The following is a 27388-nucleotide window of genomic DNA, read 5'->3' as shown; positions in this document are numbered from 1 at the left end:
ATAAAATACCAGGTCAAGCTGTACAATCTAAGGTGTTATTTAACCTCTATGATTCTTAGTTTACTTATTTATAAAATGTGATATTATGTTATCCCATTATATTATCTTGTAAGTTTTATACTCTCTCTCAAGCAATTGGAAGATTACACAAAAAAAGTATATAAGACATCTGTAAACTCTAATGTGTTACAAAAACTATAAATATTACTCACCCAACTTTAGATTTAAATCAGAAAGCCTGTAACTTAAAAAATAGACACATTCCAAAGAAACCACCACAAAGTGAAATTTTCTCAAGGCAAATCTTATTTTGCTGCTTCATCCACTAAATAACTAATGACACATTCTTTAGAAGAAATATTGGCTACAAAGTAATACAACTGCAAATTAAGACTGCTGAAAAATTTTAGATCAATATTTTAAAGTCAATATTGTGTGTTAAAAATTTACTGACAAAGTTATAAAATGTAATTTAAATAGTAAATTTTTTTGTCTCGTGCAATAGGATAAAAAGCCAAAGGAACAAAAATATTACTGCAGAATGGGAAGAAGAAGCATAATGAGACATTTCACGGGTAATGAGTTAATGCTTTTTTCCCTCCTGAAACACAACCTTCTATGAATGTGTGCTTCATAAAATACCTATAAATCTATTCATATTCATTTTTTCATGTATGCTTTCATTCAACAAAGATGTTAGTGCCTACCAAGTATGAGGCAGAAGATTAGCTGTTGAGGATACAAAGATGAAAAACAGTGAAGCTCACAACAATTTTACATTCCAGCGAGGGAGAGAGAGAGAAACAAAGAGAAGTACCTGAGTACACACAGGGTATTAGAGATGTTTATGGAGGAGGTACATCTAATGCAAAATGAAAAGATCAGAGAATGTCCCCAGAAGGAATGACTTCTAAGCTTTATATTAAGGAAGAATTAGAGTTATCCGGGGGATGGGGGAGATGGATGGCCATTCCAGGAGGAGGGAACTCAGGCCACTGCTGCCACAGCTCTTCATACTCCTTCTTAGAATCTCATCATGCACACAGATTTATACTATACTTGTCAAGCATGGTGCCTGCAATAAAAATTATTTCATAAATAACAGGATTTTATATTTACTATTGAGTAATGCTAAAAATGAACTTTAGTAATCTGAGTTTTATAATGTGTTTAAATTATTCTCTTAACTCTGGCAAGATGTCTTAAATTTATTTTGAAATCAAACTTCAGAGATCCGTGTTTGACTAAAATACAATGACATTTTAAAAATCACGCCCATTGTGTCTGAGTTTTCCATGGACTGGCATACCTAGAAATTTTAAGAAGCCAAGGGATCTCTGATGGGATGGGAAAGTTGGGTGTATCTCTGCTTCAGAACAAGAAAGGGCACATCACTGAATTCTGAGGCTAACTTACCAAATTATTCCATGTGCTAACTTACCACATTAGCATGTAGCATGTATCAGAACATCAATAGGTGACCACTGTCCTGGCTCCTCTAGCAGTGACTGGCTTTGGGGAATATTTCTTATACTATCACTTCTACCTTAACTTTTCTATGACTCCAGTGATATTTACCCATGAGCCACTAAATTAAATACTAAAATATTTTCCAGGCCGCAATGTTTTCAATTACATTAATTTTGATCTCTGTGAGAAATGCCACCCTTCCGTTAGGAGTATCTGTTACTCTGAAGGCAAAAAAGGTCACTGACGGAAAGCAAAATAATATGAAGATCAAGCAGTAAGTAGTAACAGCGCTGGAGTTGTGTGTGGCTTTGGTACAATAAAGAAAAAATAATAACACAAGTGGATAATGTACATTTTATTTTCTTCATGCTGCTTACCTGGATACATGAGGAGTTTATTCTAAGGCAACAGTCTGATTTCTCATAGAATGTTTTATTTTCTTACTGGAACTTATTATATTCTGATTAAATTTTCCCATCTATCTTTTCTTGCTGAGTAGGAATGTTCTGGTCTTGTACAACATAATAAATTATGCTTTTCATAGTTTCTTTTGTATACTTTTTTGGTCATAACAAAGACCTTAAAATGTTTTTGATTTGCCAGTGAACAGACTGTGAGCTTCTAGCAGGGCCAATGTTCTGCTCTCGTAAGTCTGCTTTGTAACTGCCTTACACAAGTAATCCAACTCTATATATTTAGTTTATATATTTAGCTTGTTGAATACAGCAAGCAATTTAATTCTAATCACTCATATAAATGTTAAATCAAAATCAAAATTATATTCACCTGAGAAATATTACAGAAAAATTACAGGTACTGATATTAAACTGAAAGAACTCAGCATTTGGAATTAGATCTGGTCCAGAATCTTATTGTTACCACTATGTCACAGCTGTGTAACAGAAAAGCTACTTCATTTCTTATAGCCTTTTCTTCTCTGTGAAACAGAATAACACATACTCTTTTGAGGATGAAATGAAGTAATCAATGTATATAGCAGCTGGCAAAAATAGTGGACATTACCATTTTCAACTTTGCATTTTATCAAAGTAGGCTGTGAGGTCTTTCTTAAGGTCAGTGACTGAGATTTGGCTGAAGTAACTGAAAACAATATTCTGCTTAACTATATTCCATTCATTTGTCTCTCCATCCCACTAGCCTATAAGCTTCTTGAGGATATGAACTTTATTTATTACTGCATATCCAGCATCCAGTAGTGATGGATGATCAGTAAGTATCAGTTTGATGAATGAGTATATGAGTAAATGAATGATCTCTTCTGCCTCTTCCCTCTGTAAAGCACAAAGACTGAAAGGGAAGACCTTAGAAAAGTGGAGAAAGAGGATATTCAGAAATTGCAATAGGTTAGACAAGAATGAAGTTAGCAGCTTTCCAAATGAGTCTTTCCTAATTCAGAGTACCCAAAATATACCAGAGGTATCAGGTCTGAGGAATTTCAGAGGTAAAACGGTCCCCATCTTGGTTCCTGAAAATTTTGTAAATCAGACACAGTTCTCCCTCAGTTTGTTTAACCTTTCTTTCCTGACGCACTCTCATTTCCTCATGTTACCCTAGTCTGCAGATCCTTATGATAACCTCCAGAAATTTAAAATCTTTCTAATTTATCCAATTTAAATGCCCTATACCTAGGATCATAAACCTGGCAGGTTTCAAGACAGTAATGATCTCATACATTTTTTTCTTTTCATTCATTTCAACTTAAATCCACATGAAATAATATTATAAAATTATTATATAAACACATTCATGAATTGACAAAAGTGCAAGACGGATCCCAATTTTTTGGAGAGATAATAAGGACATCTGACTAAAGATTCCAAAACTATGCTCCAATTCTTGGAATTTTTGCTTCCGGTCTTTAACACTAATTTAAACTAGGTATCGATTTAATTATAACAACTAGAGTAGAAATCACTTTCTCCCTCCCCAGGGCTATCAACGGGAGATGAGGGACTTGTTCCCTTAAACAAATCACCCAATGAAGAATTACTTTTGAGTCAGAAACATCTTTCAGCATTCACTGTCTACTGCAGGGAGTCTATAAAAAACATTTCTCTGGGAGAACAAGTCCATGCTTTTGCAGGCTCCTGTATTTACATCTCTTCCTTGCTGTCATCTGCTAGGTAAATTCCCTTTCAAAAACCTCTTTCATTTTTTATCCTCTGGCACCTGGCTCATAGGCTTTCCCTTTCACCCAAAAGTTGCAATCAACCAGAGTAACCATAATGTGCTACATTAATAACTTCATACTTATCTTTCATTTCTTGATTTTTCTTGGTGATTCAATCAACTGCTTCTACAGACATGTCCCAGATATTACTCTTCTATCCTAAAATAATAAATTTAGTCATTCTACTCTCTCACTATGAGCTCCCAACATTTCAGCATTCTCTTCTAATTATAATCCTATATATATATATAGATTCTCAAGCAAGTCATCTCCTAAGCAGGAAGTGCAAGACAATCCAGTGAAGTACAAGAAGGAAGCCTTAAAACACTTTAAATTATTTATATTTTACATTTTTGTATAATTTATGTTTTTGTAGAAAATATAAAGTAGGTTGCAGGTTACATAAGTACACTTTATTAAAGTATACTTATGTAACTTATTTAATATATTTAAAAGTTCTACATAAAGTATAATAGTATAGAGGTAAATGTACATAATTTAAAAATATATATACACATTGGTGGTATGTGTTAAATAAAATTAGAGACCACTTCTTTGGCTACTTTCTTTTGTCCTTTCACTTTACTTCCTTCCCTTCTCTGCTTTTATTGCTTTGTACATAACTTAAACCACTCTTCTGTCAATATATTCAATTCCCCTGCGCCACTGTCCTTCCATTGTACCTGGATTACTGAGTGCTTTAAGAGAAAAATAACAAGACTTAAACCTCTTCAGACAGTGGCCACCATAAAACCTTGGACAGCATCCTTAATTTGGGCCTCAATAATGCCTGGTAATTCCATTCGCTTTTCCTCTTTAGTTCTCTCATCCTCCACAGTGGTTATTTCAAACATTTATCGCTTTTCTAAAAACTCTGTCCTTACCATCTCTTCCCTCACTCCCAGCAGATCATATAAAGTGTTGGTTAACAACAACAACAAAAAATCACTGCTCTTAGATAAGAGCTCAATTTTATCAATTTTTCTATCAACAATGCTACAAATTGTAATATTCATAGATTTCCAACATTCTCTTCTTCCCTCCTCTTGGAATGGAAAGGTGTTACTCTCTCTGTGCTCTGGTTTTCGATAGTGTTTCCTCTTACCTGTTTATCATTTTTGTTGCTAATCTGTTCAGTCTCTCTACTACTCAAAGCAGTTAAACATGCTCAAGTCTCTCCCATTTTAAAAAGAGCCCTCCTCCAACCTCAGGTTCTCTCCAGCTAGTACCCTTTTTTTTCTTCTTTTTACATCGAACCCCCTGGAAGAGTGGAGACATCAACTGTTTTCTTTACTCTACCTCTCACTTAACTCAATTACAGCAACTAGGCTTCCATAACCATTAATTTAAGCATTAACTCCTATTTATACTGGCAAATTCAATGACACTTTTTGATTACTATTTTTCATTACTTCTCAGCTTTTGACTCAGCTCTTTCTTTGCCTTGGAGACATTAGACAGTTTTCTGCCTATTTCACCGATTATTAGTCTCTTTTGTGTTCTGTTCATCATCAGTGGTTCTCAACCTCAGCTAAACCACTGGGGGAACTTTTGAAACACTGCATGTCTTTGGACATACCAAGACCAACTGAATCACAGACCCCAGAGTGTGGAGCCTAGGCACCACATTTTTAGAAAGTTCGTCAGGTGACTGAGATACACCGTGAAAGTTAAGAAGCTCGCCTTAAATGTTGTCCACAGGCTCTCTTTCTTTCTTACAATATGCATTTCCCTGTACAAAATCACCTTCTCTTATGGTTCCTGTTATGATCCATATGCTGATAAAACACAAATGTATCGTTAGCTCAGATCTCTCTTCTGATCTCCAGACTTACGTATTCAAATCTTTTTAGACATAAATACTTTAATGTCTTACATACCTCAAACTCAAACTGTCTCAAACTGAATCAATCATTCCCCATCCCCCATATAACCTGCTCTTATTACTGCCTACCCAACAAACTACTAAATTCCAATAATTATATCTCTTAAATATCTCCCCAATTTCTTTCTTTCTATTCCTATTCTTCATACAGGTCACCACCATTCCTTAACTGCACTGATGCTAGAGATTCTTAATTGGCCTCCCACCCACAATCTTGCTCTCCTCCAATCCATACTCTTCACTGCAACAAGAATGATTCTTCTAAAATGCAAACTTTATTACATTACTATACTCACGTTACACAAACCTTACCATGCTTTCAAACTTCCAGGGGCTTCTCCTTGTCTTCAGAAAAAAATTTAAATACCTTAACAGCTCATAAAGTCCTTCATGACTGTGCTCCTCCCTGCCTTGCCCCTACATTCAAAGTTCAAATACTGAACTTCCAGTTCTTTGATGGGCCATCCTTCCCTCTCCTTTAGGCATTGATACAAGAATATTTCTACTGAAATAACTTTTCCATCTCTTTTCCGGTCTAACTACTTACTTTTCAGGTCTTAATTTCAGGCTTCTGGGGAGGCCTTTCCTAAATTGTCCAATCTGTGATAAAGACCAGTGGTAGAGTTGGTGGTCAACAAACGGTCAAATGTAAGTCCTCTGCAATTTCTACCATGCCTTCCAGTTAGGATGGGGGAATGAGGTTGATTTCTGGTCAGTAAGATGTGGAGGAAAAATATGTGAGTCACTTATAGGACTGTCCTTAAAAATGTTCAATTCTGTGGCTCCCGCTTCCTCTGTTATGGCATCTGAAGAAGCCACAAGTTTCTGGCTTGGATGGAGGAGCAATGCTTGATATAAACTGGACGTTACTTGTGTAAAAACCAAGTAGTGTGTGATAAATCACTGGGATTTCTGGGTTAATCTCCTACCAAGCTTAACCTAGTCTACATTTACTAATAACAATATAGGGGGTCTGCTGTATACTTTCCCAGGACGCCTTTCCTACTTAGCACAATTTATTATTGCTTATCTGTTTGTCTGCCCTGATAAGACTATTAGCATTTTAAGGAAAAGTTTTGTGCTTCCACTTGCTGCCTTTTCCCTAGAATCTAGCATAGTGCTTAAAACATAGAAGGCACTGAGAAAATATTTTAGTATATGAATGAATGGATCAATATAATCTACTTTGTTTAGTAGAATACTATAGTGCCACCAGTTTGAATTTATAAGTAATGCTATATACCAGATACTTTATATGCCAGTATTTTTCTATATCTTTTATTTTTAGTTAAAAGCAGCTATATATATTTTGTAGACTTTTTTTTCACTAAATATGATGTACCTTTCTTATTACATACTCATCATAAACATCATTTATAATGAGTATGTAATATTCCCCTGTATATAAATACTGTCATGTGCCCAACCAATTCCTGTTCTTGGACATTTCGGTGGTTAGGAAACCACCGAAATGTCCAATTATAGATGTAAGTTTCCATCCTTGTTCAACTTACCTTTAAATAGTTTCTCCCACATTTTAAAGGTTTCTTTTTTTTATATACTATAGTTTCCCCCAGAGCTAGAATTTTCCATAAAAATTCTTATTCCTTATTGTATTCTTGGTAGATGTCTTGAATTGAAAAAAAAACACTGATAGTATGTACTGATTAAGTTTTTAATGGAGAAAAATTGAAGCTATCAATTCCAAAACAAAGGGTACTATCATATATTGCATAAATAAAATATCTGAACAAACAAAATATAAACCCATTTATGCTACAGTTAAAAGGAACAAAACAGAAATGGACTGTTCCACTGACTTTGATGATTCTCTTGCTACTCCCCTCCCCCCATCATAATTCTCCAAAGATAACTGAAATTTTGATTCTAAGAACAGTAATAACTAAGGAAAGCACAATGCTTGGCATCAGCAGATCCAAGTTCAAGTTCTGGCTACTTCAGTTAGTAGTTGTATGGCATTAAGCATGTTTCTCTGTATTTCTATTATTTTTAAGAGGGTGTATCTCTGTATAAAGCAGGGTTTCCCAACCAAAAACGATTCACATTTTGGACTGGATGATTCTTTGTTGTTGGAGGCTACCCGGTGCACTGTAAGATGTTTAGCAACATAGCTGATCTCTACCCACTAGATGCCAGTAGAAACATCCTGAAACCCTCAGGTGAGGACAATCAAAGATATCTCCAAACATTGTGAAATGTGCTCTGTGGAGATGAGAACTGTTTTAAGGACAAATAATACTTTATAATTCTATAGCATTGTTACTTCAGCAGTTTATCCCCCCCTCAATTTTTCCAGTACTCCTAACAAATTACCAGGTTAAATGTTTACAGTCTGTCAGCATCATTTGCTTTTTCTTCCCTGTTCTCTTTTAATGTGCTTTTAAATAATCAAAAGTATAGCAAAGAAGGAATAGCAGCATGTAAATCAATGAAGTTAGAAAACTCCCTCACACCATACACAAAAATAAACTCGAAATGGCTTAAAGACTTAAATATAAGAGGAGACACAATAAATTTCCTAGAAGAAAACATAGACAAAACATTCTCTGACATAAATCTTAGGAATATTCTCCTAGGGAAGTCTACCCAGGCAACAGAAATAAAAGCAAAAATAAACAGATGGGACCTAATTAACATAAGCTTCTACAGAACAAAGGAAACTGTAAGCAAAATAAAATGACAACCTATGGAATAGGAGAAAATATTTGCAAAGGATGAGACAGACAAAGGCTTAATATCCAGAATATATAAACAGTTCATACAACTTAATAACAAAAAAACAAACAATCCAATCCAAAAATGGGCAGAAGACCTAAAGAAGCAATTCTCCAATGAAGACGTACAAATGGCCAAGAAGCACATGAAAAAATGCTCAATATCCCTAATTATCAGAGAAATGCACATAAAACTACAATGAGGTTTCACCTCATACCAGTCAGAATGGCCATCATTCAAAAGTCCATGAACGACAAATGCTGGAGAGGCTGTGGAGAAAAGGGAACCCTCCTACACTGCTGGTGGCAACGTAGTTTGGTGCAGCCATTATGGAAAATAGTATGGAGATTCCTCAAAAAACTAGAAATAGACATACCATATGATCCAGCAATCCCCCTCCTGGGTATATATCCAGAGGGAACTCTAATTCAAGAAGATACATACACCCCAACATTCACAGCAGCACTATATACAATAGCCAAGACATGGAAGCAACCTAAATGTCCATCGACATATAAAGAAGTTGTAGTATATTTATATAATGGAATACTACTCAGCCATAAAAAAGAATAAAACAATGCCATTTGAAGCAATACAGATGGACCTAGAGATCATCATTCTAAATGAAGTAAGTCAGAAAGAAAGAAAAATATCATATGACATCACTCATATGTGGAATCTAAAAAAAAAAAAAAAAGAAAAAAAGAAAGAAAGGACACTATGAACTCATCCACAAAACAGAAACAGACTCGTAAACATAGTAAACAATCTTATGGTTACCAGGGAAGGGAGTGGGAAGGGATAAATTTGGGAGTTTGAGATTTGCAAATGTTAGCCACTACATATAAAAATAAAATTTAAAAGTTTCTTCTATATAGCACAGGGAACTATGTTCAATATCTTGTAATAACCTTTAATGAAAGAGAATATGAAAACAAATACATGTATGTATATGCATGACTGGAACACTGTGCTGTACACCAGAAATTGACATATAACTGACTACTTCAATTAAAAAATAAAAAGCTTATCAAAGAAGAAAAGACAATGGAAAAAGGTAAATGTTAAACTGATTATATGATTTGTCCTGGGGTAATTAAAAATTGATAATATTGCTCTTTTAACTCATAACAGTATTTCAATTACTTTTCTACATTATCTTTTAAGAAGTAAAGGGTACTTCAATTTCCCTTCTCCCATACATGACCATTTAAGGTGGCTTGAGAGCTCAGGGATCCCAATTAACATTTAACACTGCAAACGCTGAAAACACCTGCTTCCTCAAACTGAATGTTATTTTTTTCAAGTCTACTGAAGGTAGCAAGAAGATTCCAATAAGAATCTAACTTATAGCAATGGAATTAATTTAAAAATGAGTGTTATGCATGGAGACACATATTGCTCATAATAAGCAATTTGTATTTATACTATACCACACACTCTAAAAACACTTCATAAATGTTAAATCTAATCATTAAATGCTCCCACCTTTTATAAGGAATAAATTTTAAGCACCTGAAAATGAAGTCTTCAAATAAAAGTACTTCCTTAAAATACACCCTATATTATCAAACTTTAATACTAAGTAAATCAATTGCACTTTTTACTTAAATGCTGATTGTAAATGTATTCAATAGATTAAATAATGCAACCAACAATATAAAATATGACAGGTGATCAGCTATAAATCATTTCCCAGAAAATACTTTAATTTTGTATTTCCTTCAAGATCTAATGTAGAAATAACAGAAGGAAGTAGTTTAATTTCTAAAGCAACAGAATAAGGAAAAATATGTTCTCTCAAATACTTCTTTAAATAATGTTATCTTAATATTCACTGTGTTCTTTTAAGAATTTGAAAATGAACATTTCTATGACAAACAACATTTTCCCACCTGTTAAAAAGACTTGCTGAATCTGGATTTCTTAGTTGTGATCCAATGTTTTCAAGTGATTAGGCACATGCTGAGAGTAATGTTAACCCTTAACTATATTTAGTGAGCAGAGAGAATAACTTGCCATAATTTTATTTATTCATTTATTATTTATATCTTTCTAGCTTCTAGTAATGATTTAAGATGATTCACTTTATCTTTTATACATTGGTGTTATGAGGCAGCATTTAATGTTAGAGTAAGTACTGGCTTTGGAATCAAACACACTTAGGTTTGAATTCTGTCTCTGGCATAGTATCCATGGAACTTTGATCAAGTCACTTATCTTACTCTATATTAATAACAGATTCTATACCTACTAGCTCTGATACCTGTGTGTACCTGGCTTGTGGCTGCCATTTCATAAGTTACATTTCTTTCTCTACAAAAATGGTTGGTTAGAGTCTTAGAAAATTAAACATGTTATTTTTCACAGTAGTCTTTCCTAGATCAAAAAAGATAAGGCTTTGGTACTGTGTCTCAGGAAAAACTAAATATCTCAAAATATCAATGTAGATGCCATTCTAGATTTGTTCTTTTTTGAAGTAGTTTATTTGTATTCACACCACTAAAATCAGTGGTATTCAAATACTATTTAATGGTTATATATGAAAATGATAGGAGAATTATTATTTCAAGACAGATAAAATGTAAGTGGGATAGTGAAAATATTTTAAAGTCCCTGAGAAAACCTTCATTTGGCAGTGGCTCTTCAAATACAGGGCTCTGTGCTGAATTTTGCTTCTAAAGATCTATAGGAGATACTAGACTATAATAATCTTCAGAATTCTAATACCACACAACACAGCTCAGACACAGTCTGGAGGTCTCTATTCCAAAAACAGGGGAGCAGATCCAGCCCCTGTCAGGCTGGGACAACCAGAGAACAGAAAGGAGGCCCCGCTCAACAACAACAATCAGGGCAGGCTATGATCACCACAACACCAACCACATCCCCAAACAAAGGGATAACAGCCAACACACATGGAAGAAAGATGTGGCAACCATCCATTCTAAAAACAGCACTTGTGACAAAATTATTAGACATGCACAGTCTGCACAGGAACACTTCCACTTAAAAAAAAACCAAACAAACAGCCCTTCAAGATCACAGTAGATAACTGATACTCTTAAATACACAGAGAAATATATGTAAAATGAAGAAGCAGAGCAACCACTCCCAATTAAAAAACAAGAGAAATTCCCTGAAAGAACAATGAAATAGACCACGACAGTCTACTAGATCATGACTTCAAAAAGGCGGTGATAAAAGCACTGAAGGAAAGGAGAGAGACTATCAATAGAAATGCAGAATACTATAAAAAGTAAATAGAAACCATAAAGAAGAGTCAATTAAAATCAGAAAACTCAACTGTTGAGATAAAAGCCAAGCTAAAGGCAGTTAAAAAGCAGACTAGATGATGCGGAAGAACGAATAAGTGATTTAGAAGAGAGGATAACAGAAATAACCCAATCAGAACCACAGACAGAAAAGCAAATGAAAACCAATGAAAGCAATATAAGGGACCTATGGGATTATAAAGCATGCCAATGTACACAAAATAGGGTGTACAGAAGAAGAAAGAGAAAAGGGGATTGAAAAGGTATTTGAAGAAATCAAGACTGAAAACTTTCCAAACCTAAAGAAGGAAACAGATATTCCAATACAGGAGGCACAGAGAGTCCCAAACAAGAACCCAAACAGACCTACACCAAGACATATTATAATTAAGATGGCCAAAGTTAAAGATAAAGAAATGATTCTAAAGGCAGCAAGAGAAAAACAAAGACTTAGTTACAAGGGAACCCTCCTAAGGCTTTCAGCTGATTTCTCTTCACAAACACTGCTGGCCAGGCGTGGCAAGGTATGTTCAAAGTCCTGAAGGAGAAAAAGCTGTAACGTAGGATACTCTACCTAGTAAGCCAATCCTTTAGAATAAGAGAGATAAAGAATTTCACAGACAAGCAAAAACTAAAAGAATCCAGCAATACTAAACCTATCATAAGAGAAATACTGAAAGGTTTACTCTATATAGAAAAGAATCAGGAAGCTATAGAAAGGAGAAAAGTGGAAATGAGATAAAAAACAATGAGCTGCTAGAGAATAAACATGGAGATGTAAAAGAGGACATCAAAATCATACAAAGGTAGGAGATGGGGGCAAGAAAATGCAGATTTTCTTTTCATATTTCTTAGGATTTGTTTGAGCCTATATGACTACCAGTCTAAAGCAAAGAGATATAGTAATGGGTTAATATACTGGAAAATCAGGGTAACCACAACTCAAAAGCATACAATAGAGTCATAAAAACAAAAAAGAAACCAAGCTAATACAAAAGAAAATTATCAAACCACAAAAAGGAAAAGAAAGGAAAAAAGAAGAAATACCAAATTAACTGGAAAACAAAGTTTAAAATGTCAATAAACACACATCTTCCAATAATTACCATAAATGTCAATAGACTCAATCAAAAGATGCAGAGTAACAGATTGGATAATAAAACAAGAGCCTACAATATGCCGCCTACAACAGACCCATTTTAGGGAAAGGACACACATATACTGAAAGTAAGAGATGGAAAAAGATATTTCATGGAAATGTAAATTATAGGAAAGTGGGAGTAGTAATACTCATACCAGACAAAACAGACTTTAAAACAAAGGCCACAAAAAAAATTAAACAAAGGCCATAAAGAAGGACACTATATAATGATAAAAGAAGCAATACAAGAAGAGGATATTACAGTCGTTAACATTTATGCACCTAATATAGGAGCTCCTAAATATATAAAATACTAACAGACATAAAGGGAGAAACTGATAGGAACACAATAATAGTAGGAGACTTTAATACCCCACTAATATCATTGAACAGATCTTCTAGACAGAAAATCAATAAGGCAATGGAGATGCTAAATGATGCAATAGAAGAGTTGGACTTGGTTAATATTTTTAGGACATTACATCACCCCAAAACAGAATATACATTCTTTTCAAGTGCACATGGAACATTCTCTAGGATTGATCACCCACTCGGACACAAAAGAAGCCTCAACAAATTTAAGGGATAGAAATTATTTCAAACATCTTTCCTGACCAAAATTCCAGGAAACTAGAAATCAACCACAGAAATACAAATGAGGAAATAAACAGTTACATGGAGACTAAACAATATGCTACTGAAAAACAAATGGGTCAATGATGAAATCAAAGAAGAAATTAAAAAATACCTTGAGACAAACAACAATGAAAACACAACCACACAAAATCTATGGGATACGGCAAAAGCAACCCTAAGAGGGAAGTTCATATTGATATAGGCCTATTTCCAAAAAACAAGAACAATCTCAAATAAACAATCTAACCTACCACCTGAAACATTTAGAAAAAGAACAAACAAAACTTAACAGTCAGCAGAAGAAAAGAAATAATAAAGATCAGAGAAGATATAAATACAATAGAGATTAAAAAACAATATAAAAATCACTCAGACCAAGTGAAGGTTTTTAGGAGTGAACAAAATTGACAAACCTCAGGCCAGGCTCACCAAGATGACGAGAGAGAGTACACAAATAGACAAAATAATAAAGGAAAATGAACAAATTACAACCAACACCACAGAAATACAAAAAAAAAAAAAAAAAAAAAACCCCAAAAAACAAAAAAACAAGAGAACCTAGAAGAAATGGTCAAGTTTCTGGAAACATACAGTCCACAGAGACTGAATCAAAAAGAAATAGACCACTTGAACAGATTGATCACTAGAAATTAAATAAAATCAGTAATAAAGAATATCCCTACAAACAAAAGTCCAGGACCAGATGGCTTCACTGGGGAATTCTACCAAACATACAAAGAAGAACTCATACCAATCCTTCTCAAACTCCTCCAAATGATTCAACAGGAGGGAATACTCCCAAACATATTCTATGAAGCTACCATCACACTGATACCAAAACCAGACAAAGACACTACCAAAAAAGAAAATTACAGGCCAATATCATTGATGAACATAGATGCAAAAATCCTCAACAAAACATTAGCGAACAGAATTCAACAATACATAAAAAGGATCATACACTATGATCAAGTTGGATTAATTCCAGGAACACAAGGATGGCTCAACATATGCAAATCATACAACGTGATACACCATATCAACAAAAGAAAGGACAAAAATTCCATGTATATCTCAATATGCAGAAAAAATATTTGATAAAATTCAATACTCATTTATGATAAAAATTCTTACCAAAGGGGGTACAAAGGCAACATATCTCAACATAATAAAAGCTATTTATGACAAACCTACAGCCAACATAATACTCAGTGGTGAAAAGTTAAAACTTTCCCACTAAAATCTGGAACAAGACAAAGATGCCCACTCTTACTATTTCTATTCAACACACTATTGGAAGTCCTCGCCACAGAAATCAGTCAAGAAAGAGAAATAAAAGGGATGCAGATTGGAAGAGAAGAGGTAAAATTGTCACTGTATGTCGATGACATAATACTACATACAGAAAACCCTAAAGGCTCCATACAAAAACTACTAGATCTGATAAAAGAATTTTGCAAGGTAGCAGGATACAAGAGTAACATATAGAAATTAGCTGCATTTCTTTACACTAGCAATGAAATATCAGAAAAGGAAAGTAAAGAAACAATCTCTTTAAAAATTGCATCCAGAAATATAAAATACTTAGGAATAAATCTGACCAAGGAGGTGAAAGACTTATATGTGGAGAACTACAAAACACTGATTGAGGAAATTAAAAATGACTTAAAGAAAGGGAAATATGTCCCATGCTTTTGGATTGAAAGAACTAATATTGTTAAATGGCCATATTACCCAAAGCAATCTACAGATTTAATGTGATCCCTATCATATTACCTGTGACATTTTTCACAGAACTAGAACAAACAATCTTAAAATCTATATGAAATCACAAAAGACCAGAGCTGCCAAAGCAATATTGAAGAATAAGAAAGAAGCTGAGGGAATAACCTTCCCAGACTTCAGATAATACTAGAGTTACAGTAATCAAAACAGAATGGCACTGGCACAAAAACAGACATATGGATTAATGGAAAAGAATAGAGAGCCCAGAAATAAATACACAGACCTACAGTCAATTAACCTTCAACAAAGGAGGAAAGAATATACAATGGAGAAAAGACAGTCTCTTCAGGAAGTGGTGTTGGGAAAACTGGACAGCTACTTGTAAATCAACTAAGTTAGAAAACTTCTTCACACTATACACAAAAATGAACTCAAAATGGCTTAAAGACTTAAATATAAGACAAGACATCATAAAACTCCTAGAAGAAAATATAAGTGTAACATTCTCTGATATAAATCCTAGCAATGTTCTCCTAGGGAAGTCTATTCAGGGAACAGAAATAAAAGCAAAAATAAACAAATGGGACCTAATTAAACTTATAAGCTTTTGCACAGCAAAAGAAACCATAGAAAAAATAAAATGACAACCTATGGAATGGGAGAAAATATTTTCAAAGAATGAACTGACAAAGGCTAAATTTCCAGAATATATAAACAACTTAATAACAAAAAAACAAACAACCCAATCCAAAAACGGGCAGAAGACCTAAAGAAGCAATTCTCCAATGAAGATTTACAAATGGCCACTAGCACATAAAAAAATGCTCAGTATCACTAATTATCAGAGAAACGCACATAAAACTACAATGAGGTATCATCTCACACCAGTCAGAATGGCCATCATTCAAAAGGCCATGAACAACAAATGCTGGAGATGCTATGGAGAAAAGGGAACCCTCCTACACTGCTGGCGGCAATGTAGTTTGGTGCAACCATTGTGGAAAACAGTAGGGAGACTCCTTAAAAATCTAGAAATAGACTTACTATATGATCCAGCAATCCCCCTCCTGGGCATATATCCGGAGGGAACCCTAATTCAAAAAGATACATGCATCTCAATGTTCACAGCAGCACTATATACAATAGCTAAGACATGGAAACAACCTGAATGTCCATCATCAGATGACTGGATGAAGAACTTGTGGTGTATTTATATAATGGAATACTACTCAGCCATAAAAAAGAATCAAATAATGCCATTTGCAGCAACATGGATGGACCTGGTGACCATCATATTAAGAAAGGTTTCAAAAGGCTTGAGGTAATAAAGAGGAGAACAGTTTCTCTTGGACTGGATGTTAGAAAATGCCATTATTCAAAATATGGGATTTAGATTAGCTTCTGTGCCACAGTCAGCAATAATTACTTTACTAATCATAACAGTAATGGTGGGAAACCTCGCTTTACACTGGCTACTAAGAAAACCAGCCCAGCCATTCCTTGTTCTCTCACAGTTAAGCAGAAATGCTCTGAACCTGGGCAGTGTTGCTCAAGCCTGCACTTGTTTCAGTAGTCATGACCTGCTATCTTGCTTACTCAGAACAAATACAATTTGTGGCAGGGGTCAATCTGCCTAGTGTTTCCTTCTCCTTCCTTCCTACTGACCCCTTTTATGCCAGCTTCCAGCTCAGTAGCTAAAATCTACTCCTCTATTTTCAGGTGCTTCTCTGACTTAAAATTATACTTCAGCTTCTATTATTTGAGAATTTGTATTTTCCTCTCTGGAGTACCTAATTTTCTGCCTGAAGCTCTGCATTTGCTGAGACCCTCATAATCTGTCATCTCTTACCAGCCTAAATCAACTCTGGTCCCTGGCTTCTCTTGGCCTGCCTCATCCTGTGTCATTGGTAGCAAGAAAAGTGCTGTTACTCTTCTGAAAGTATTGGTTTAGTTATAAAACATGTCTTCTTCCTATATTGTCTTTTCATCACAGATCCCTCCAACAACCTCCATAATCAAATAAAATGGAAGCCATTAGCCAAATATTTTTAATAAAGACAAAAATGTTATATTAGGAAAAAGAAGGAACACATTTAAAGACAATCAAAAATATTTAATACAACTCTTTAAAAACCCACTGTCATTAACAGTATTGATTTTTAGCCAAATAAATTTTTAAAAATGATGGCAAGAAGAAGATATTTTTAGGTAGAGATGGGGGATAGTGGAGCGGATTGCTTAAGAATGAGAGCAAAAGGCCTCAGGAAAAAAATCAGCCTCTAGTAAAAGAAATAGCAAAAATATTCTACAAATAGTAACAAGATACCGGTATTAACATAACGGCTTTCTTCCAAAGAATTCATGGTGATGTATTTTTTCAAAATGAAGACTATTTTTATTTTAAAAAGGTGAGCCAATATAGGGTAAGTTTGAATCATTCTTAAAAGTATACATTTGCACACTGAAGGCTAATCATTTGGTCCTAAAACACGCAAACAAAACCAGAGTTTATAAAGTTATTTTCAAAATATCAGACAATGATTTTAATACTCCCAAATTTCCATTCAAAGATCAATGTAACAAAATTTATACTGAAATTATGACATCGAAATCAACAAACACTGTACTGAAATGTTTAAATATTTTTAAAAGTTTTATTTTAAGAGATAGAAAATAAGGATAAATAGTACCTCAAAGCTGTTTTATCTATTCCATAGCTGTTATAATACAGTAACTTTTGTTTTATATGCCTTTGCTTTTGGAATATTTTAAATTCTAGTTGGGTAGAATTTTATAATCCCAATATAAAGATGAAGCTTTTAGTTAGGCATGTCACAGTAAGTTGGTGGCCTACTATATAAGGACAGAAGCATAGAAAAGGTTAAAATGATTTACCTAATACTAATGATAAAACAAGGTAGAGATCTTGTTAAATTTGACTGCGTTTAATTCTTTTAAGTCCTACATAAATATTCTACAAAATGAAACTAAGTATTAAATTGCAAACAGGCAAAATGGACTTTAAATAGTATTTCTAAGTCAAATTTTCATTTTTTTGTGCAATCTTTATCTAGCAGAAAAAAGTCTCTTGATAGTGAAAATATAAAGGATTAAAAAATATTTTCTATGAATGATATAAACAATGGATAAAAAGAGAACTATTTCTATAAGGGCATAGTAGACTACAGGACCTTGACTGGGTCCTATTGGGTTCTGCTCTGTATCTAATTTTTAAATGAAATATGTTAAGTGAATATTATAAATTGAAAAATATACATAATATTCTTGACGGGGAACCATATATGATGTCTTTTCATTTCATTTTTAAGAAAATCATTTTTAACAAAGAAACTGTTTACTGACTCTCAATCAAGCAGAGGTTATGATTTAAAATCATAAATAATACTAATATGCAATCAATCCTTTTCCAAAAATATTTTCCACTTGATAGTACATATTTCTCAATGTTTCAAAAGTCATAATCTCTTTCATAATGAAAATCAACCGACCAAAAAGTGACTTTGTAAATATGGTTATAACTTGATTTTTGAAACTAAGGTTTCATAACATTTTATAGAGCAGAAATATTAGATGGTATTAATAAGAGCAAAGGGAGAAAACAAATTTAATACATTTGACTTTTGATTAATTTCACTGATGGAAATGGAAATCAGCAAACATGCGCAACAGAGTTCAGATTCTGGGACCGAACAGATCTGGATTTGAACCCCTACTCTCTCAATTAGTCTCTGAATAACTATGGGCAAGTGACAACTTCTTTGTGCCCATTTCTTCACAAATTTGTTGTAAGGATCATAGGAAATCGTGCCCATAATGGGCAAGAAACACAATGCCTATTAAATATTGGTTATAATTATTAATAAGACTTTTATGGAGGATAACCTACTCATTTCATTGGAAACATGCCAAATGGTCTCAAAATTGTACAATGGTTACCAGCAAAGAGGTAAGATTACTTTATTCCTTTCTGGGTTGCAAATGCATAAGATTTCTGTAATAAAAACCTCCTTCCCCTGAAATAACATGCAGATTAAGTAATGGAAGAACAATTGTGGAAATATGAGGTTAATGTTTTATTCTTCAACTGTACAGAAAACTACAGAAGGTTTTGTTTGTATCTTTTACCACTTACCCTAATACTTAGCACAGCTCTGGTGCATGGTAGTGACTTAATAAATATCTGTTGAATGACTCAATGAATGAGCTAATGTCAATCACAAAAGACATAGAAGGGCCAAAAGAGGAATACTGGGAAATATAACCTTCTGAGATAAAGAACAATCCACAATGAGATGCTGATGGTCGTGGGCAAGTGGCAAACACCTGAGGAGTTGAGAGAACCTATCAGAGCCAAATGGAATAAAGAGATTTGAAGGAAGCTTGACAGTGAGATGGATATGTGGTCTGGAAAAGGAAAGATACCACAGGAAACACTTAATGAATGACAAGAATTAGAAAACTCAGGGTTCATAGTGAGAGATTCTACCATATAAACATACCAGTGGTTCTGGAGAGAGCAGTTTCAGCCTAAAACTACAGAGGTGGAGTATTAGAGAAAGGAAATTATGCTTTCTCAAAGTCTAAAGGATCCATGAGAAATTCCTCTGGTTTTCCAAATGAAGTGTGAAATATTTCCTTAAAGAAGAAAGAAGCATAGAAGGACAAAGCAACAAAAAGAATCAGGCTACAGAACAAATGAAAGCAGAAAGATTCAGGAGTCTAAAAATTATTTACACAGAATCACACTGAAATGAATACAAGGAAATAATGAGTATATTGGCCATGAGGACAACTGAATGATTTATGTACTAATTAATTCAATCACTTTCAAAATGAGCAGTTACTGATACCTTGTATGGTGTGTGTGCTAAGACATCCAAAATTTCCTCACTAAAGCCTGAGTTACAGTGCAGAGGCACTGTCTGGAAGAAACAGGAGAGTTAAAACTATGATTCTGGGACAGTAGGGTGCATCAAGTCATCTAAGCATGCATCTGGGAAATCTTTTGAATGAGGGCCACCCCGGGTTGTGCTGCAATGGGGTCCATTTATAGAAAGCAGATTAGGATTTACGGGACATACCTATCACTTGTTTACTTACTGTATAGTAGTTTACTGGAATCTGTATGGAAGTGGCTCAAAGATCTGCTGTGGATCCGCAAATGCTCAAGTTCCACAGTTGGCCTTCTGTATCTGCAGATGTGGAACCTGTGGATACTGAAGGCTGACTATACTCTCGTTCCTCCTTAGAGCCAGCTGTTTTGCTATGAATAGTGGGGATGGAACTGCTTATCAAGGTTGATTTTGCTTGGCTCCATGTTGATACATATGCTATAATTCAAGGCATCTTTAATCCTTGTGACAAGTTTTAAATTTCTCTGGTTTTACAGCTTAAACCAGGTAAGATGGTAAAGGGATAGGGAATTTAAGTAATTTACAATGGAACATAATTAACTAGGAGTTAATTGCAAACCTCATGTGTTGTTTATTCGCTAATATAACATGTACTTGTTGCATTCCTACTATGTACCAGATACTACTCTAAATGCTACGGATACAACAATTTAAAAAGACAGACAAGAACCCCATCCTCGCAGAGCTTTTATTCAGGTGTTTAGGGGAAGGCAGAGCTTAGGAGGAGACAGTCAACAAGTTAACATTTATTTAATCACTTTTACATTGCCTAGCACCCTGACACCGTGAGCCATGAGCTGCTTCTTACACTGAAATATATTCCAAAGAAAGTATGGTCTTTGGGTACATGAATTATCCTCACATTTAATATAAATATGTGCCTTTGAAACATTTACCATAATTAGAAGCAGCAAATGCTTTTCTATATTTATTCCTAGTTGTCTTTATTGCATTTTGTAAAAACATATTTATTCTCATCATGAAAGTAACAACCATATTACAGAAATATTGGAATCTAGAAGAAAGAAAAATAAGATTCTCATCTTAGCACCTTAATACAACCACTCAGGATTTCACTACAATTCCTTCTAACATTTTTAATGTTTAAATAGTTGTATATTTACATAAGTGTAATTATATGGAATAATTCTGAATATTTTTATATTTTAAGCATTTTCCTTACTTCATAATTTTTTGTTTACTTTAAAATTTAGTAGATCCACAGAATAGCAAAAGAACCACAGATGTATTTATCTTTCTCCCAGACCATCTAGAACCATTAAGAATGGAAGTAAAAAGTTTATTTTAAGCCTAACTAGTCTTTAAATTGAGGTGCAATTAAAGAAAAAAAAAAACTAAAGGTTTTAAGCCTAAACAATGCTAGATCTGATGCTAGATATTTTCTAAGCATTATTATATATAGTAGATGTTGTATTTACATTACCACACATTTCTACTTTAGTGGCTGTTGGATAAAATTAATGGGAGAATTAAGAAGATCATTTTTTGATAATAAATATTTATTTAGCAACAAGTAAAATATTAGGTTCCAAACATATAACCCGAAAGTTCAGAAAACTAAAGAATCACTTTTTAAAGAAAAGAATATTTATCCAAATTAAACTTCTGCTTCTCTCATGATTCAACATTCCTGGGTCATTTTTTGAAGTTAGCTGAAACTTGCTATCTGTAGAAGATATGTCTAAAACTAAATACAGAATACACTGAATTACCATATATACTAATTTTATTGAAGGATTATGATTTTAATACATCTCTTGCATTTCAAGATATAAATGCTTCAGGTGGACCATTACTTACCCATATTTAGTATATGAGGGAAAGATTAATTACCTGTCCCTAATTCCATACCTTCAGACTTTACCTTCACTTTGATTCTAAACTTCCTTTACACAGTAAGATTACGGGTTTCTTTTTTCTGTTTGGATTTTGTTTTAATGTTCCCAAAAGATCTACTATAGATAAAGTAGGATTTATTAACATGACAACATGATTTATTAAATTAAAATTAAGTTGGCTTCAGGGATCTGGACATTAATGAAAATGGGCTAAAGCAAGTTTTAATAGGCAGAAGAGTGGCCATAACTATAATTGAGATAGTGATGCCTTGGATGGACAGGGACTGCCTCTCTTGACTTGACAGTTTCAGACACATAGAAAATGGTTTATTTTCTGAATTCACCCACTAACCAAAAATATTCTATGAAGCTTCACTTTCTCTAGTTTGCATTATCAAAACTGACTATGCTTCTCTAACTATAACATCCTCAGGGGCAGTTACTTCTGCCAACACTACTGTCACCCTCTAAAACATGTGAAAGTCACTGATACAAAGACAGGATGAATGAGGTAAGGCCAAACCCTGTATTTAGGATGTTGGCAACAAAAAGCCAATGGTTTTGACAATCTGCTGGTTTTCAAATAGAAGGCTGATAAATTACAATGCCAACTCGACATACAAGTAAACATGTACCCACTAAATACACAGTATACAAGCTGAGAATCTGATTAGAGTTACTGGACCTGAGCCTTGTCTGTCATCCAGTCACAGTCATATAACTAGAAAGAACCTTAGGAATCACTTGGAAGCTTGCTATTATTAAGAAAACAAACTTGAGGGGTTATAAAATAGATGAGAGTAACATTTAAGAGATCAAGCTCTAAAGGTCCAGATCTGAAAGAGGATTTCCCACAAATCTATAAGAAGTTCCTATAAACTCAACAGGATAGACGCTGACCTGGACCAAACTAGAATTTTACACATTACTGTTAAACAGGTGTTTGTGGCATTGACAATCTACATTCCACATATTAGAATACCATAAGTAGGTCCTAAAACTGGTGTGGAATCTGTCAGAGTTCTATAATCTAAAATGAAAAAAAAAAAAAAGTGGGGATATAATTGAATTGAACTCTGATGGTCAATATGATGGTCTGTATTAAGTGTAAGCTCAAGGTATCTTTTCTCTCCTCATGCTACAGCAATTATATATTTTGGACCCTTTTCCTCCAAAATTACTTTAGAATAAGCCAAATTTGTTTTATACAATTCTATTCCTCTATTTTGAATTTTGCTTCCTTTATTTTGAACTTGAAGTACCAGGAGTGATTTTCACTTGCCTTCTGTGTCAAGTGCCTCATTCACAGTAGGGACTTTATACATAGTCTTCGAACTACATATACTTTGAACCACAACCTCTTGCTCAGTTCGAGAAATGTCTATAATTATAATATTTCATTGAGAAGTCCAGTCTGTAGAATGGAAAATAAAAAATCTACTTTTATATATATTTCCATCCACTGCCTTTGATTTCTGAAGTCCACAAAGTTTAGGTTTTATTTCTGTGAGGAAGCAGATATCCTCATGGTTGCTTTACTTCCTGTTCCCAAACAAATCATTACTTAGTATCTGCATGTACGCACTTTAGGAGGTCTGATCATCTTGTAGCTACCTAACTATGCACCAAACCTAATACAAATCTAACGCCCAGTAACAAGACCACTCAAATGGTCAGTAAAATCATCGTTCAAACAACACAGAAAAAGGTTTATATTTCCAGGGAAATGTAATATCAGATCACACAAAAGGCACACTGTTAAAACAGATCCTGAGCTTACTAGATAACTGTGTGTTTTTTATCTGACAATGGGCTAGATAGCAGTTAGTTTGAGGAACTTCAAATTTAAGTACAGATGTTACAGAACAGAGGTCAGCAAACTTTTTTTTACTGTAGAGAGTCATATAGTAAATATTTTAGGCTGTGTACCACTTAAGGTCTCTGTTGAACATTCTTTTTTGTTCATTTGCTTTCTTAACCCTTTAAAAATGTAAGACATTTTTAGCTTAAGGGCCATATAAAAACAGGCCGCAGGCCAGATTTGGTCTGTGGGTGACACTTTGCTGATCCCTAATATAGAATAACCTGTCTCTTGCCTCTATTAGACTCTGAGAACCAAGAGAAGAGAGAGGAGGGATGGAAGTGTTCAGTTTACCTTCCTAATTTTACTGTCTAGGACAGTGACTTGCATATAGCAGCCATTCAATAAGCATGTGATTAATGAATGAGTAAGTGAATGAATGAATGGATGAATACCTCTGTTAGCAGCCCAGTAACAGAGTTACTACTTACAATGTTATTTATTTGTACTGCTTACCAATAGCTAGTTGTCTTCTCTAAGGCATGTAGATGACTAACTTCATGACCTTCTTGTGAATGGATGTGCTACTTCTGCTCTAGATCATTTAGCTGCAGATGTGAGACCTTCCAGGGCTCCTTTTTCCCCTCCTTTCTTTCCAGCATGATGATCAGCAATGATTGAAATGGTGGCTGCTCCATAAGATCCCTAAGTGACTATTATAAGCAGAGATATCTCTGACCATGATGGACATGCAAGAACAAGAAATAAACCTTTGTTGTTTTAAACCACTGAGTTTTTGTGGTTGTTTCTCACTACTTCATAATATAGTCTATCCTGACTGATAACACTACTAATTATACTCATCTTCAGACTGCACATGCAACCTATTTTAAAACTCACACCTGGCTGTAGTACAAAGTAGAAAGACAAAAGTATCTTTATTACTCTGCTAAAAAATCAAGTGCTCTGAGTTTTGAAACTAGTTTCTAAGGGTGATCTAGGGTAAATCACAAATCATTTCATTTTTATGACCTGTTTTCCTAACCAGCATAGAATAATCAGGATACTTATTTTCTAAGACCACACTTGCAGGACAAATTAAGAAAAAAACTATGTAGATGTTATTTACAATTGAATAAGTTGGCTAATTACTAATGGTTTATGTTTTCCTGGAAAACAGTTATTTTGATCATTAATGCATTTACATGGAAACAATAAAAATTGGATAACTACTTTCTCATATATTTAATTATTAGAATGTAGATTGCTATTTTCTAAAATCTCTGTAAGAGAAATTATACCTATAAAAGTATGTCTAATCAATACTTAATCCTGAGAGAAAAGCTATAGATTTAGAAACACTTACGAGATACATCAACCAATCACAATGTATGGATCTTACTTAGATTCTGATTCAAACAAACTAAACAAACAAAAATAAAAAAACACAAAAAGCCAAACTTACAATACACCTGCAAAAATATGAAAACTGACTGATGTATAATGATAATTAAGGACTATTTCTAACTTTTGAAAGTGTGATCACATTATTTTTTAAAATTGAGTTCTTGCTCTTAGATATAAATATAGAAATATTTATAGATGAAAAAAGTTCTAACAGCTACTGTTATAACCGTTTCAGGACAATTATTTCCATTTCTCCTACCCCTGTCTAGAGCTTTAGTAAAGAAGGGTAACAGGATAGAGGTGAGACAAGGGAAAAAGGTATAGTGTACAGGGTTCTAGACTCCTATTCTGATTTCAAACAGAGTAAATCAGTTTTCACCTCTTCCTATGACTACCAAAAAAACCAAGAAACATACCTGACTAAACCCAGTTTATTCCAGTATGCCCTAAAATCTTGTTATCTTTGGTTACTCCTCCACTCACCTATAGTCTTCCTTAGTTGCCTCATTCTACTCTTGGCTGCTTCTTCCCTGAGCCATCTTTCCAATATTCCTTCCTATAATGCTTTTTCTACTGCACCTCTGTTACTGCTACTATAATTACTAATTAACAACTGACAATCCCCTATGCCTCATTATCTTCATAAAATGCTTCCTCTAGAGACCTATTTACCTTTATAGAAACCCAGAGGACATCCTTCTCTGGTAGCCCTTTCTGGAGGAAGAAGCCTTTACTCTCCCAACACCTCTGTATTAACACCGTAACAGGGTTGGGGCAGGTGGAGTAAGAGGTCAATATTCCTCCAGCCACTCATGATTACTCTCAAATCATTACTGCCATATCTTCATGTAAAAAATTCTATTCCTTTGAGGTTTATTATTTTCCACTTATAATCACTACACTTTTGTTTCCACCAAGGCAATATTTTTGAATGTAAGAACAAGGAAGGAAGAGTGCTAAGGAAATCATTTACACAGTTTTAAACTGATTCATGAAAAACAATTACAACACTGAATTTTAACATTAACTTCAAATCCACCAACTTTAGCATTGTCTTCCCCTTAATTCCAAGAGTTTTATTTGTCCATCAAGAGAAAAGGTTTAACGGGCAGTCTTACTCACCTATACTTGCCTCCCTCCCTCACCAAAAAAAGCACAGTAAATCTAAAATTAGGACAACAGTGACCTCTTTCTCTTCAAACTGACTTCATCACCACTGTAGAATCTTGATCTGATCCATCGTCTTGTCACATGGTACCAAAAAATTATCACAGTGAGAATCTCACACTTCTAAGGAGTGCATGCCATTAGATTAAATCAGGTACTATATAAGAGACTAAAATATTTCTTTGTGAGGATTCTTGGCCAGTTCTATGGGACGGGCCCAAGTCCTTGGGTTTGCAGAGAAACCTAGATGGAGTACTCACTTCATCTGTGTATCACTTCATTCCCTCTCCTGTGCCATTTTGTTAAAAGGGTAAACTTTATAGCTGCATATGTGTACTCCAGAAAATAAAACAGAAATCTGTATTTCTCAATCAAATCACTGTGGTTTAGAAAATTTAGAGAAAGCATACATAAACATTTACCCCTGGTGAAGGAAATACTACTCTCAGTCAGACCCAAATGATCTACCTTTCAGGGGATATGGAAATTTAGAATGAAAAAAAACTTTTGAGTTAATAAATAAGTAATAATAAAACTGATACGTTCACAATACAAGAGCCTGTCATGGAAAGTGATGATCTATTGTCAGAGACAATCAAATGCAATTTTGTTCAGTTTTCATACAACTAATTCAGGTGCCCTCTGAAGAATTAAAGTGGAATGTTATGTGATATGCTAAATCTAAAAGCATTCAACTTACCACTCAACCAAATCCTTGGTTGGTATATAGGTTATATCCCCAGAAAAAAATAACGCTAAGCCAAAATAAATCACAATAAAAGGAGCTAGTATAACATAGATACTTTGAAAAGCATTTTGTAGAAACAGAGCAAACCATGTTGATAATTTCTAAAACAGAAGTTTTACACATAAAGACTAAAGTCTGCATTTTGGCCCATACATTATTTTCAATTTTTTTTTTTGGGGGGGGTGGTAATTAGTTTCATTGATTGATTGATTGAATGGAGGTATTGGGGACTGAACCCAGGACCTCGTGCATGTTAAGCACAAGTTCTACCACTGAGCTATACCACCCCCCACTTAAAATGTTTGATACCTGGTAAAACAGGAATCTGTTTTGCATCTAAAAATATATTATCCTGAGGGATGACACTGTGTGAGATGGTATAATTTAGTAAATTTATTTTTAACTAAATGATG

General features: G+C 34.2%; 1 long non-coding RNA gene across 2 annotated transcripts in view; it reads right to left on the bottom strand.

The window, feature by feature from the left end:
• LOC106730005 overlaps nucleotides 1-27388 on the bottom strand; it is a 161269-nt gene that overhangs the window by 88220 nt on the left and 45661 nt on the right. The gene's annotated exons all lie outside the window — the stretch shown is intronic.

Source organism: Camelus ferus, chromosome 5 (assembly GCF_009834535.1).
Source record: "Camelus ferus isolate YT-003-E chromosome 5, BCGSAC_Cfer_1.0, whole genome shotgun sequence".
NCBI lineage: Eukaryota > Metazoa > Chordata > Mammalia > Artiodactyla > Camelidae > Camelus > Camelus ferus.
The sequence above is the reverse complement of the archived record's forward strand: the minus strand, read 5'-3'. Positions and strand labels throughout refer to the sequence as shown.